The following is a 12,968-nucleotide window of genomic DNA, read 5'->3' as shown; positions in this document are numbered from 1 at the left end:
CACTTTTAATAGGTAGACTGTGTTCCTAAACTACCCCTCCACTTGCTCACAAGCCAGTATTTCAGGACATGTCATCTAATTCTGGCTTTGCTCTCTAATCCTTTTTCTGTTCTAATTCACCCCTTCAGCCTTTGCACCATTCAGTCTTCTCTTTATTTACTCATAATCTTCCTATTTTATTTTTTGGGCAATCATTGTTCCCCTTACTAGAGTATCTCCACAGATGAATAAACAGACAAGGGATGTACATTCGCTTGTCAATTTTTGGGCATTAACATATGTCTCCTCATGGCCAATCCTGACTGAGGTTGCCCTCAATCAGCTTTCCATCCCAAATTGTCTTTGCTTGCCAAATTCATCTAGTGGTTTTTTATTTTTTATTTTATTTTATATATTGATTTGAGAGAGAGAGAGAAACATCGATTTGTTGTTCCACTTATTTTTGCATTCATTCGTTTATTCTTGTATGTACTCTGACCAGGAATGAAGCCCGCAACCTTGGTGTATCAGCATGACGCTCTAACCAACTGTGCTACCCAGCCAGGGCTCTACTAGTGTTTTTAGTTTGAGTCTGAGAATTTTAAACTTCCACCACATAGTACTCCCTGAAAGGAGAAAGTCTGTGTGTCTATTCTCACTGCTCATTTAACTTTGATTTCTGTAAAAATCAATTTTAGGAGATTCATTTCTTCCTTATCCACATAGAATACCATGTGTGTGATCTGCTTCAGCTTACCTAGACCTGCCAGAGTTTCAGTCAGGTTACATGGGTTAGACTACCAACCCTGGCACTCGATATGGTCTCTCCAACTGTAAAATATGCAAAGTCATCTCTTTCACCCAATGATTTCTCTTTCGAGCAGGGGAGAAATAAGCACTTCAGTCTACCTTGGCCTGGTTTTCCAGAGACACAAACTCCTAATGCCAAATAGCTATGGTTATTTGCAGTCAGGACGCATCTTCTCTCGGTATACTCGAAACAATGACGTCGAACATTCTTGCCAGCCTGTGGAGCAGGGGCCCTCTTTATGAAGGCAGAGCCCTTCAGCTCCATTGCCCCCTTTTTCATTTGCTCCTTTTTGCTTTGATTAAGATGTTTCACATAAGACTTTCCTGTTTTTCAGATGTTCCTCTTTGAGTTAACTGAAACCTGGAGGAGGGAAGGGGATGGAAAAATAGTTCGTTTAAAGGTCAAGATCTACCTCAGTGCCCACCTATGAAAATACCTGGCATCCATACATGTTATCAGTTCAGCTTGTCAGCTACCTTTACCTCCTAAAACTGCAAAACTTACCAAACTTTAGAGCCATGCTTTCTTAGTATTGTCAGAAAATCATTCTTTTTTTATCCTCACCCAAGAACATTTTTGCATTTATCTTCTAATAGAGCAGGAGGAAGAGAGAGAGAAAGAGAGAAGCATCGATGTGAATGAGACACATCGAGTGGTTGCCACCCACACAACTGCAACCAGGGCCGGGGACAAACTGCAACTGAGGTTCGTGCCCTTAGCAGGAATTGAACCTGGGACTCTGGTCCGCTGACCAACGCTCTAACCGCTAAGCCAAACTGGCCAGGGCAGAAAATCATTCGTATATAATCTCCTTTTACTCTCATTTTTAGATTTTTTTGTTGTTGTTTTTGATTGCTTATTTTGACTTGAATTTTTAGAGCAAAACAGTGTTATTTTTACAACTTGACAACACTAAAAATCCCAATTTTTATATAAGTGTTTTATTTATTTGAATAAATGTTTATTTTAATAATTTCTCTAGAAATACTTGAATTCTTACTTTTTTATTGTGGTCTACTTGGGATTTTTATTAACAGCTAAAAAAATACAAAACCCAATTGTGTAATCAATAGATGCTCAAAGGTGTTATTTTTGTATCCTTAACTTCGTGATTGCTTCTTTTTCTTTCTTCTTTTTTTTAAAATCTTTATTGTTGAATGTACTACAGATGTTCCTCATTTTTCCCCCAATGACCCCCTCTTCCCCCCTCCTATCCCCCTCCTGCCTTTTCTGTGTCCATTGATTATGCATATATGCATATAAGTTCTTTGGTTTATTTCTTCCCACCTCCCAACCTCCCTTCCCTTTGAGGTTTGTCAGTCTAACAACCAATTTGTACTTCTTAATCCCTTCACCTTTTTCACCCATCCCCCCTCCCATCTGGCAACCAACAAAATGTACTCTATATCTATGAGAATGTTTCTGTTCTGCTTGTTCATTTGTTTGTAGATTCAATTGTTGATAGCTATGTATTCACTGCCATTTTGTTTGTTCATATTTTTTATCTTTTTCTTCAAGAAGCCCTTCAACATTTCATATAATAATGGTTTGGTGGTGATGAACTCCTTTAGCTTTTCCTTGTCTGGGAAACTCTTTATATGGCCATTAATTCTAAACGACAGCTTTGCAGGATAGAGTAATCTTGGTTGTAGGTTCTTGATTTTCATCACTCTGAATATTTCTTGCCACATCCTTCTGGCCTGCAAATTTTCTTTTGAGAAATCAGCTGAAAGTCTAATGGGAACTCCCTTGTAGGTAACTAACTGCTTTTCTTTTGCTGCTTTTAAGGTTCTCTCTTTGTCTTGAGTCTTTTGCATTTTGATGATTATGTGTCTTGGTATGGACCTCTTGGGATTCATCTTGTTTGGGACTGTCTGTGCTTTCTGGACTTCTATGTCTGTTTCCTTCACCAAGTTAGGGAAGTTTTCTGCCATTATTGTTTCAAATAGGTTTTCCATTTCTTGTTCTCTCTCTTCTCCTTCTGGCACCCCTAAGATGCAAATGTTGGTACGCTTGAAGTTGTCCCAGAGGCTCCTTACACTATCCTCATTTTTTTGGATTCTTTTTTCTTTTTGCTGTTCTGATTGGGTGTTTATTGCCTCCTTATATTCCAAATCGATGGTTTGCTTCTTGGCTTTACCTATCTGTGTAAATTATTGTTTATTTCAGTTAGTGCATCCTTCATTTCTAACTGGTCCTTTTTTTATGCTCTTGAAGCCCTCACTAAGTTTGCTGAGGTTCTCGTTAAATTCATTGAGCATCCTTATAAGTAGTATTTTGAACTCAGCATCTGTTAGGTTGTTTATCTCCATTTCGCTTAGTTCTTTTCCTGAAGTTTTGTTATGTTCTTTCATTTGGAACCTGTTTCTTTGTCTCCTCATTTTGGCTGCCTCCCTGTGTTTGTTTCTATGTATTATGTAATGAGAGGTATAGGGCTAGCTGAGACCAGATGCTGCTTGTTTGAAAGAATTTAGGAAAACCTGAGGCAGGATCCAAGACAGGCCATTCCTATGGTAAAGCAACTGGCAACAGCTTGGGTGGGCCTGAAAGTTGGGTGGGGCACGGCCTCAGGGAATCACCAGGGCGGGGCCAACAGTGTGAGCCAGGTTGCTGGAGTCACAGATATGGAGGCTTTCTGCCACCCCAGGGAAGGGCTCAACCAAGGAACAAAGTCCTCTGACAGCACATCTGTCCAGCAGAAAGCCCCCTCTCTAGCCCTCGCTCCAATGCCAAGCAGCTCAGTTCTTTCCTGAATGGCTCCTGCGCCCCTCAAGCTGCTTCCCCTCTGAGCTTAGAGGGAGGAGTCTGAATAAGTTCGTGTGTGGGCCCTTTAAGAGGAGCTGCCTGGAGCTCCAGCCGCCTCAGCCACCCTGAGGCTCAGTTCCTGCTGGTTTTTCCAGCCAGAAGTGATGGGGATTCTCTTCCTGGCACTGGAACCCTGAGTGGGGCACCTGTTGTGGGACAGGGACCCCTCAGTCCTCAGGGAGGACCTTCCCAGCCAAGGTATCTTCCTAAGTTTTATCTGCCACATGTGGATGTGTGGGACTAGCCCTTCCCCTCTGCCCTTCCTACCAGTCTTGATGAGGCTTCTTCTTTAATTTTGTAGTTGTAGGACTTCCATTCAGCTCGATTTCAGGCGGCTTTGAATGATGATCGTTCTGTAGTTTGGTTGTAACTCTGATGTGGTTGTGGGAGGACGCAATACTGCGTTTACCCACGCTGCCATCTTGACCGGAAGTCTCTCCTTTTTTTCTCTTTTGCTCAACTCCTCCACCCCCATACACCCTGCCCCCCAAATTGCCCCACACACAACTATCAGCCTGCTCTCTATCTATGAGTCGGTCTCTATATTGCTTGTAAATTCATTTTGATTGCTTCTTAATTATTCATTCTAACATTCTCCTGTTACCTTTAAAATCTTAAGGCAAGAAGACTATCTCATATTAAAAATTACTTGAGTACATAAAACATGTTGACTTTTATTAGCTTTATACATGATCTCAATAATTTGAATTCACTGACATTTTTATTGCTAGTACAATAATGGTTATTAAAATATTTTTTAAAGACAGGTTTATTGAAGTATAATTTACATATAGTAAAATCACTCTTTTAAATTGTAGTTTGATGTGTTTGGACAAATTTTTACCATTGTGTAACCACCATCAAAAGCAAGATGGAACCTTGGCCAGTTTGGGTCAGCAGTTAGAGCGTCGGCCTGCGGTCCAGAGAGACCCAGGTTTGGTTCCCGCTAAGGACACGTACCTCGGTTGCAGTTTGTCCCCGGCCCTGGTTGGGTCGTGCGGGTGGCAACCACTCAATGTATCCCTTTCACGTCGATGTTTGTCTCTCTCTTTCTCCCTCCCACTCTATCTGAACAAAAAATGGAAAAATGCCCTCGGGTGAGGATTAAAAAAAAAACACAAGATGGAGGTCTGGGAAGAAAAACATCTAGAGAGGAAGAGAGAGAGAGAGAACATCTATATGAGAGAGAAACATCAATCAGTTGCCTCCTGCCCACACTCTGCCTGGCGATCAAATCTGCAACCTAGGAAAACCTGTACCAGCAATTCAGACATGGCAGAAGTGAAGTCCATGTTCCGGGAAATTCTTCCAAAATAAGGGCAGTTGTCTGTGGAAGATATAACCACAGTGGTGCTATGTAAACCCAAACTTTTACCTTTAAAATCTCTGACTTTGGAGAAACTGGAGAAAATGCAACAAGCAGCACAAGAAACAATTTGTCAACAAGAAATGGCAGAAAAGGAACCGCAAATAGCTCACTAATAATTTAGCACTTCTACAGAACACCCTACCTTCCTTACTATTAATAGCAGCTAGAAAAGAATCCGCCTGCATGCTGAAAGTGTGTTAATAAAACTGACATAGGGGGTTGCAGGGGGAAATAAACCACAGAACTTACATGCATGTATGCATAACCAGTGGACATGGACAACAAAGCTGTGGACAGGGCGGGGAGGGAGGGGGAGGAGGGTGTCAATGGGGAAAAAAGGAGAAACATCTGTAACAAAAATAAATAAGTAAATAAAAAAACTAAAAAAACAACAACTGATATTCATATAGATAATATAAAAAAGCCAAGACTAAAGAAATTTGTATGGTGAATTTAAACACTCTGGTTGTATTGAATATAAGACATTAAAAATCTATCCCAGCCCAGGCCGGTTTGGCTCAGCGGTTAGAGCATCTGCCTGCAGTCCCGAGAGACCCGGGTTCGGTTCCCGCTAAGGGCATGTACCTCTGTTGCAGTTTGTCCCCTGCCCTGGTTGGGTCATGCGGGTGGCAGCCACTCGATGTGTCCCTTTCACATCGATGTTTCTCTCTCTCTTCCTCTCTTTCCCTTCCACTCTATCTGAACAAAAAAATGGAAAAATGTCCCCGGGTGAGGATTAAAAAAAACCAAAAAACTAATCAAAATCTTATGGTTTTGTTTTTATTCTTTTTACCAAAGTTTTTAGAACTGCAAATTAAATTAGTGTTCACCATTCCTATTACTGTTTTATAGATAACATTCTAAGTCACAAGCGACTAAATGCAACTTTTATATTCAGAGAATCTTTACATATTTATTAAAAACTTAACTAAAAGATACATTTTAATCTTGTATTATGTATTCATGCTGGGCTTTTACATTACCTAATTTTAAAACTTTTAATGAATTTAGTGTGATCTATCATGTTTAAGGCTGTTTGGCCTGACCAACTGATTCTACTAATCACAAAACTCTATTTCTTAAAATAAATTTCATCTTTTTTTAAAATCCTCATCTGAGGATATTTTTCCATTGATTTTTTTTTTTTTTCAGATAGAGTTGGGAGGAGGAAGAAGAAGGAAGATGGGGGGAGAAGGAGAGAGGTTAGAGAGAGAGAGAGATCAATTGGCTGCCTCCCACAGGAGCCCAACCAGGGCCAGGGATCAAACTGTAACCCAGGTACTCTTTGGTTCTTGGGCCCAGTGCTTTAACCACTGAACTTAGCCGGCCAGGGCAAAATAAACTTCATTTTAAAAAACCCTCACCTGAGCTTTTAATTATACTGATTGTAAGGACTTAATGAACTACTGGCCACATTTATCATCCATGTATCAAAATCCTAGAAATGGAAAGTAATGTGGACTGAAAAGAGCTCATGAGAAAAACATGAAATTTCAACTTGTAGTGTTAGTTCTAAAAGACTTTGAAACCTGTAACAGGTATATTCCTAAAAATACCTTTGTAAATTCTGAATATAATTTTTGGTTGGTTGGCTGCAGTCAATAATAGACAATATAAATTATCATAGACCTTAAGGCCTTGCTGAGTAATTAAGGCTTTGCAAAAGAGGTTAGAAATGTGATCATTCTTTAGATAATGATTTATTGGTGGCTACAGTTTTTCTCAGACACTGAATAAATGTAAAACTTTGAGCCTCTAAAGAATAATTTGTTGTAACACAACATTTGGTAATAGAATTTAAGAATGTTGAGAGGTAATATGTATTTTATAAATTTCATTAGACTATAGATAAAATTTTTTAAAAGCGTCCATGGGGTTCCCAAGTGTAATAATATTAAAAGAAATTATTTTCTGTTGTACTTTTGATTTTAAAGTTTGTAAGAAGCAAAGTTTAAATTCACTAGGTTCAATTATTTTAAATTTACTGTGTGAAATAAAATTATATTTTAAAAACCTAAAATAAATATACTCACAATAAAGAAAAATAAAAAAATAAAAATAAAGCAAGATGGAGAAGACTTCCATCGCTCTAGGAAGGTCCTTTGTGCCCTTTGTAATCAATCCCTTCCTTAACTTCTGATTCTTGACAGCTGATCTGATTTTTGTCTCTATAGTTTAGTTTTCCTAGACTACCATATGAATGGAATCGTACAATATATAACATTTGAGTCTGGCTTCTTTTTCTAACATAATACTTTAAGATTGACATATTTGTTGAATGTGTCATTTCTTTTTATTGATGAATAATATTCTATTATAGATATGCCAAAATTTGTCTAGCCGTTTTCCTGTTGATGGACATTTTGGTTTGTTTTCCATGATTACGAAAAAGGCTACCATAAAAATTCACATGCAGGTCTTTGTGTGGACATGTTTTTATTTCTTGTGTAAATACTTAGGAGTGGGATTGCTGGGCCATATGGTAAATCTATGTTTAACTGTACAAGAGACTACTGTGCTACTTTTTAAAGTGGATATATATTTTTCATTCCTACCTGCAAATATATGAGGGTTCCAGTCACTCTGCATACTTGCTAATATTTGGCATTATAAATTATTTTCAATTTTAGCCATTTTATAGAATTAGGTATGTGATGGTATTTTATTGTGGTTTTAATTTGCAGTTCTCAGATAGCTAATGATGTTGATCACTTGTTTTTGTGCTTACTGGCCATCTGTACATCTTTGTTGAAGTTCTACTCAAATCTTTTGTCCATTTAAAAAATTAGATTATCTTATTGAAATATAAGAGTTATTTATATATTCTGGTACAAATCCTTTATCATTTTCACATATTCTCCTAGCCTGTGGCTTGTTTTAGCAGTGTCTTTTGAATAGATGTTAGTTTTGACGAAGTCCAATTTATCTTTTTCTTTTTCGGTATTTTGTGCTTTTGATGTCTTACCTAAAAAAAAAAAAAAAGCCTAATCCAAGGTCACAAATATTTTTCTTGTCTTTTGTTGAATACATTTAATAGTTTTATCTTTTATATTAGTTCTATAATCCATTTGAACTTAATTTTATATATGGTGTGAGATACAGGTTGAACGTTTTGTTTTGTTTTGTTTTGTTTTGTGTATGCATGTCTAATTATTCTAGCACCATTTATTGAAAAGACTGTCCTTTCCCCATCAAAGTACCTTGCTCCTTTTGTATAAAATCAATTGACTTTGCATATGTAGGTTTATTTCTCCACTCTGTTCTGTTCTATTGATCCATTTATTTATCCTTATGCAGATGCCCCATTGATTTGATTATTGTAGGTTAGTAAATCTTGAAATTTGGTTTATTCTTATTTTGGGAAAACTAGTATTGAGCTGGGTTTTTTCTATCTGTAGCTTCTTCCCACTGGTCATATGTATGCCCTTTAGAATAGGATTACCTCATATTTTATATATGACAGTCCTACATCTGTTTAAATAAATGTTTACACATTTTAATTTGGACTAAAGCTATAGACCTTTTCATCTTAAAATGTTTTTCTTTTTTTATTTTCAGAGCTTATTATTATATTAGGAGCTCAATTAAACTGAGTTGAACCCCCTAAAGTAACTGTTTATTAATGTCCTTAAAGCACATTACTTGAATTCAACAGAGAAAAAGCATAGTTCCTGTGATAGTTAAATCATTCATAAACCACTGTTCATTTTTTTTAAAAAATTTTATTTATTAATTTGTTTTTGTTACAGATGTTTCTCATTTTTCCCCCATTGGCACCCTCCTCCCCTTCCACCCTGCCCCATCCCCAGCTTTGTTGTCTATGTTCATTGGTTATGCATACACGCATGTAAGTTCTGTGGTTTACCTCTTCCCCCACCAACCCCCTCCTCTGAGGTCTGTCAGTCTGTACCCCACTTCCATGTCCTTGGGTTAATTTTATTCAGCATTTTGTTTAGTTCATTATATTCCACAAATAAGTGAGATCATGTGATATTTGTCTTTCTCTACTTGGCTTGTTTCGCTTAGCATAATACTCTCCAGGTCCTTCCATGCCATCTCAAAGGATAAGAGACCTTTCTTTCTTACAGCTGCATAGTATTCACATGTACCACAGCTTTTTTATCCACTCATCCACTGATGGACACTTGGGCTGTTTCCAGATCTTAGCTATTGTAAATAGTGCTGCTATGAACATAGGGGTACATATATTCTTTCTGATTGGTGTTTCAGGCTTCGTAGGGTATATTTCTAGAAGTGGATAACTGGGTCAAATGGCAGTTCAATTTTTAACTTTTTGAGGTGTTTTTTTTTTCTTGATGCATTTTTTATTTATTTTCTTTTTTTTTAATTTTTTATTTATTAATTTGTTTTTGTTACAGATGTTTCTCATTTTTCCCTCATTGACACCCTCCACCCCTCCACCACCACCCCATCCCCAGCTTTGTTGTCTATGTTCATTTGCTATGCATACATGCATGTAAGTTCTGAGCCACTGTTCTCTTAATCAAGAAATGAATACTGCTGGACAATTACAATATATATAACTGGTCTGTTTTTTAACCTACTGGAAAAGTCTTTATTTTATTTTCAATTTTACTTTTTATTTTTATCAAAGAATTATATTTATAGTTTAAAGAATCAGTAGCTCTTTTTTTCTAGTAATAGTTTATTTTATTTCATTTTATTTTTTCCATTAGTAGTTATTCCCTCTATACCCTCTTCCACCTCCACCTACCCACCCCATCCCCTGCAGTCACCACACTGTTGTCCATTTCCATAAGTTATCTCTCACTCTTTTTTCCTTTTTGCTCAATCCCTCTGCCTCCCCCAACACCTCTTCCCCCACTAGAGCTGTCTGCCTGCTCTCTATGAGTCTATCTCTGTTTTACTTGGTAGTTCAATTGGTTCATCAAATTCCACATATAAGTGAAATCTTGTGGTACTTGTTTTTCTCTGACTGCTTTATTTCACTTAGCATAATGTTCTCCAAATCCATCCATGTGGTTGCAAAGGGTAAAATTTTTTTTCTTTTCATGGCAGAGTAGTATTCCATTGTGTAAATATACTACAGCTTTTTTATCCATTCATCTCCTGAAGAATCAGTAGCTCTGAAGATTCCTATGAAATAACAGCCGTATCCTAATACCCCTAACTTTCTTCTCTATAGTTTCTAATTCCTCAGAGCTATCACTTTCAACTCATTAAATCTTTAACTATTCACACCATATCTCTAAATAATGTGCTTATGGTGCAACTTTTTTCCCCCAGTTTTAGACATTATCTATTGTGTTATTTTTATACTTTGTACTAGATACTGGTTGGCTCAATTCAGCATGGAAACTCGTTCCCTTTAGTTGGGGAATTTTAAAATAATTATTAATATTGCCCTGGTTGGTGTGACTCAGTTGGTTGGAGCATCATCCCATACACCAAAAGGTTGTCGGTTTGATCCCTGGTCAGGGCATATACCTGGGTTTTGGGTTTTGTCTCGGGGCACATACAAGAGGCAACTGATCAATGTTTCTCTCTCACATCTCTCTCTCCCGCCTCCCTCTAAAAAGTCAATAAAGGGCATATCCTCAGTTGAGGGAAAAATTATTACTATTATTTATATGTCGTCCCTGTTTTCTCTTTTCTTTCCACATTATTCAGATACTAGATACTTTGAATTTGTTATCTCATGTTCTTATCTTTTTTTTCCTGTTTTTAAATCCATTTTCTTTTTTACCTCCTTTGTGAGAGTTTTTGTCAACTCTTTTTTCTTTTTAAATGTATCTTAATTGTTGAATATATTACAGATGTCCCTCCTTTCCCCCACCCCTTCCTCTCCACTCACGCCCCTCTCCTGCCTTCCCCAAACTATTGTTTGTGTCCATTGGTTATGCATATATGCATATAACTTACTTGATTTCTCTCTTCTTGCCCCACCTGCCCCCTTCCCTTTGAGGTTTGTCAGTCTAACAATTAATTTGTACTTCTCAGTCCCTTTATATTTTTCACCCATCCTTCCAGCACCCTCCCATCTGGCAAACAACAGAAAGTTCTCTGTATCTACGAGTCTGTTTCTGTTCTGCTTGCTTATTTTGTTTGTAGATTTAATTGTTGATAGATATGTATTTATTACCATTTTATTGTTCATATTTTTAAAATTTTTTTCTTCTTCAAGAAGACCCATCAACATTTCATTTAATACTGTTTTGGTGGTGATGAACTCCTTTAGCTTTTTCTTGTCTGGGAAAATCTTGATATGTCCATCGATTCTAAATGATAACTTTGCAAGATAGAGTAATCTTGGTTGTAGGTGGTTGCTTTTCATCACTTTAAATATTTTTTGCCACTCCTTTCTGGCCTGCAAAGTTTCTTTTGAGAAATCGGCTGACAGTCTTATGGGAGCTCCATTGTAGGTAACTAACTGCTTTTCTCTTGCTGTTTTAAGATTCTCTCTTTGTCTTGAACCTTTTGCATTTTGATGATGATGTGTCTTGGTATGGGCCCCTTGGGGTTCATCTTGTTTGGGACTCTCTGTTTTCCTAGACTTGTGTTTCTGTTTCCTTCACCAGATTAGGGAATTTTTCTGTCAAATCGATTTTCAACTTCTGGTTCTCTCTCTTCTCCTTCTGGTACTCCCATGATGCCAATGTTGGTATGCTTGCGATGGTCCCACAGGCTCCTTATACTATGCTCATTCTTTTGGGTTCTTTTTTCTTTTGCTGTTCTGATTGGGTGTTTTTTGCTTCCTTATATTCCAATTTGATGGTTTGCTTTTTGGCATCACCTACTCTACTATTGATTCCCTGTAAATTATTCTTTATTTCAGTGCATCCTTCATTTCTGACTGTTTCTTTATCATGCTCTTGAGGTCCTCATTAAGTTTCTTGAAATTATCATGAAGTTCCTTGAAATTCTCACTAAGTTCCATGAGCATCCTTATAAGCAGTGTTTTGAACTCCACATCTCCATTTCATTTAGTTTTTGTCCTGGAGTTTTGTTCTTTTCTTTCATTTGAGACATGTTTTCTTTTGTCCTAATTTTGGCTGCCTCCATGTGTTTGTTTCTATGTATTAGGTAGAGTTGCTGTATCTCCTAGTCTTCCTAGGGTGTCCTGTAGGGTCTAGTGGCACAGCCTTCCTGATCACTACAGCTGGGCCCTCAAGGTGCACCCCTTGTGTGGAGTTTACACCATTCTGTTGTAATTGAATCTTGATTGCTATTCGCACATCAATGGGAGGGATTTACTCAGGTTGATCAGTTGCAAGGAATGGCTGTGCCCACTGACCACCGACCTCTGACTACTTTGGATGATCAGCTGTTCAGGGGCCCACCACACAGAACAAGTCAGCAGGGCTCTGGTACCCACTGAGTCCATTCCTTGAGTGTGTCACTTATGGACATGGTTGGGTGATGGTGCTTTGACATGATCTGAAGTTGTGCACTAGGTGTGCTGGCTCTAGGGCAAGGTCAGCCACTGACTGTATTCTACCCGGGGCCACCAGGCATAAGCTACAAAGCAATCTGCCAATGGCTTCTTCTTGTGCTGGGCTTGGAGGTGTCCAGGCAAAGCCAAGTTGTGAACCAAGGCTGGCTGCTTCTAGAGCCAGGCCTGGGGCCACATAGTGAGAGGTATGGGGCTCGCTGAGGCCAAATGTTGCTTGTTTGAGAGAAATCTGAAACAGGAGCCAAAACAGGCCAATCCTATGGTAAAGGCACTGGAAACAGCTTGGTTGGGCTTGAAAGTTGAGCTGGGCAGGGCCTCAAGGAATCTCCGGGGCAGGGACAGTGTGAACCAGGTTGCTGGAGTCCCAGATATGGCACCCTACTGCCGGTCCCATGGAGGAAGGGCACACAAAAGGAACAATAGCCTCCAATAGCAGATTGGTCTGGGAGAAAGCTGCCTCTCTAGCCCTTGCCCCAATGCCAAACAACTCAGTTTGTCCCTGTATGCCTCTGGTGCCTTTCAAGCTGCCTCCCCAATACTGGAGCCCAGAAAGAGTGAGTGTGAGTAAG

At 38.4% G+C, this 12,968-nt stretch overlaps 1 protein-coding gene and 1 pseudogene across 2 annotated transcripts in view; both read left to right on the top strand.

Moving 5' to 3' along the window:
• Window positions 1–12,968, top strand: part of ZRANB3 (zinc finger RANBP2-type containing 3) — a 272,667-nt gene that overhangs the window by 76,328 nt on the left and 183,371 nt on the right. The window lies entirely within an intron of this gene.
• Window positions 4,868–5,077, top strand: LOC118625676 (annotated as a pseudogene).

The sequence above is a fragment of the Molossus molossus genome, unplaced genomic scaffold (genome assembly GCF_014108415.1).
Source record: "Molossus molossus isolate mMolMol1 unplaced genomic scaffold, mMolMol1.p scaffold_m16_p_11, whole genome shotgun sequence".
NCBI lineage: Eukaryota > Metazoa > Chordata > Mammalia > Chiroptera > Molossidae > Molossus > Molossus molossus.
Note: the sequence above shows the minus strand (reverse complement) of the source record. Positions and strands in the feature narration are given on the sequence as shown.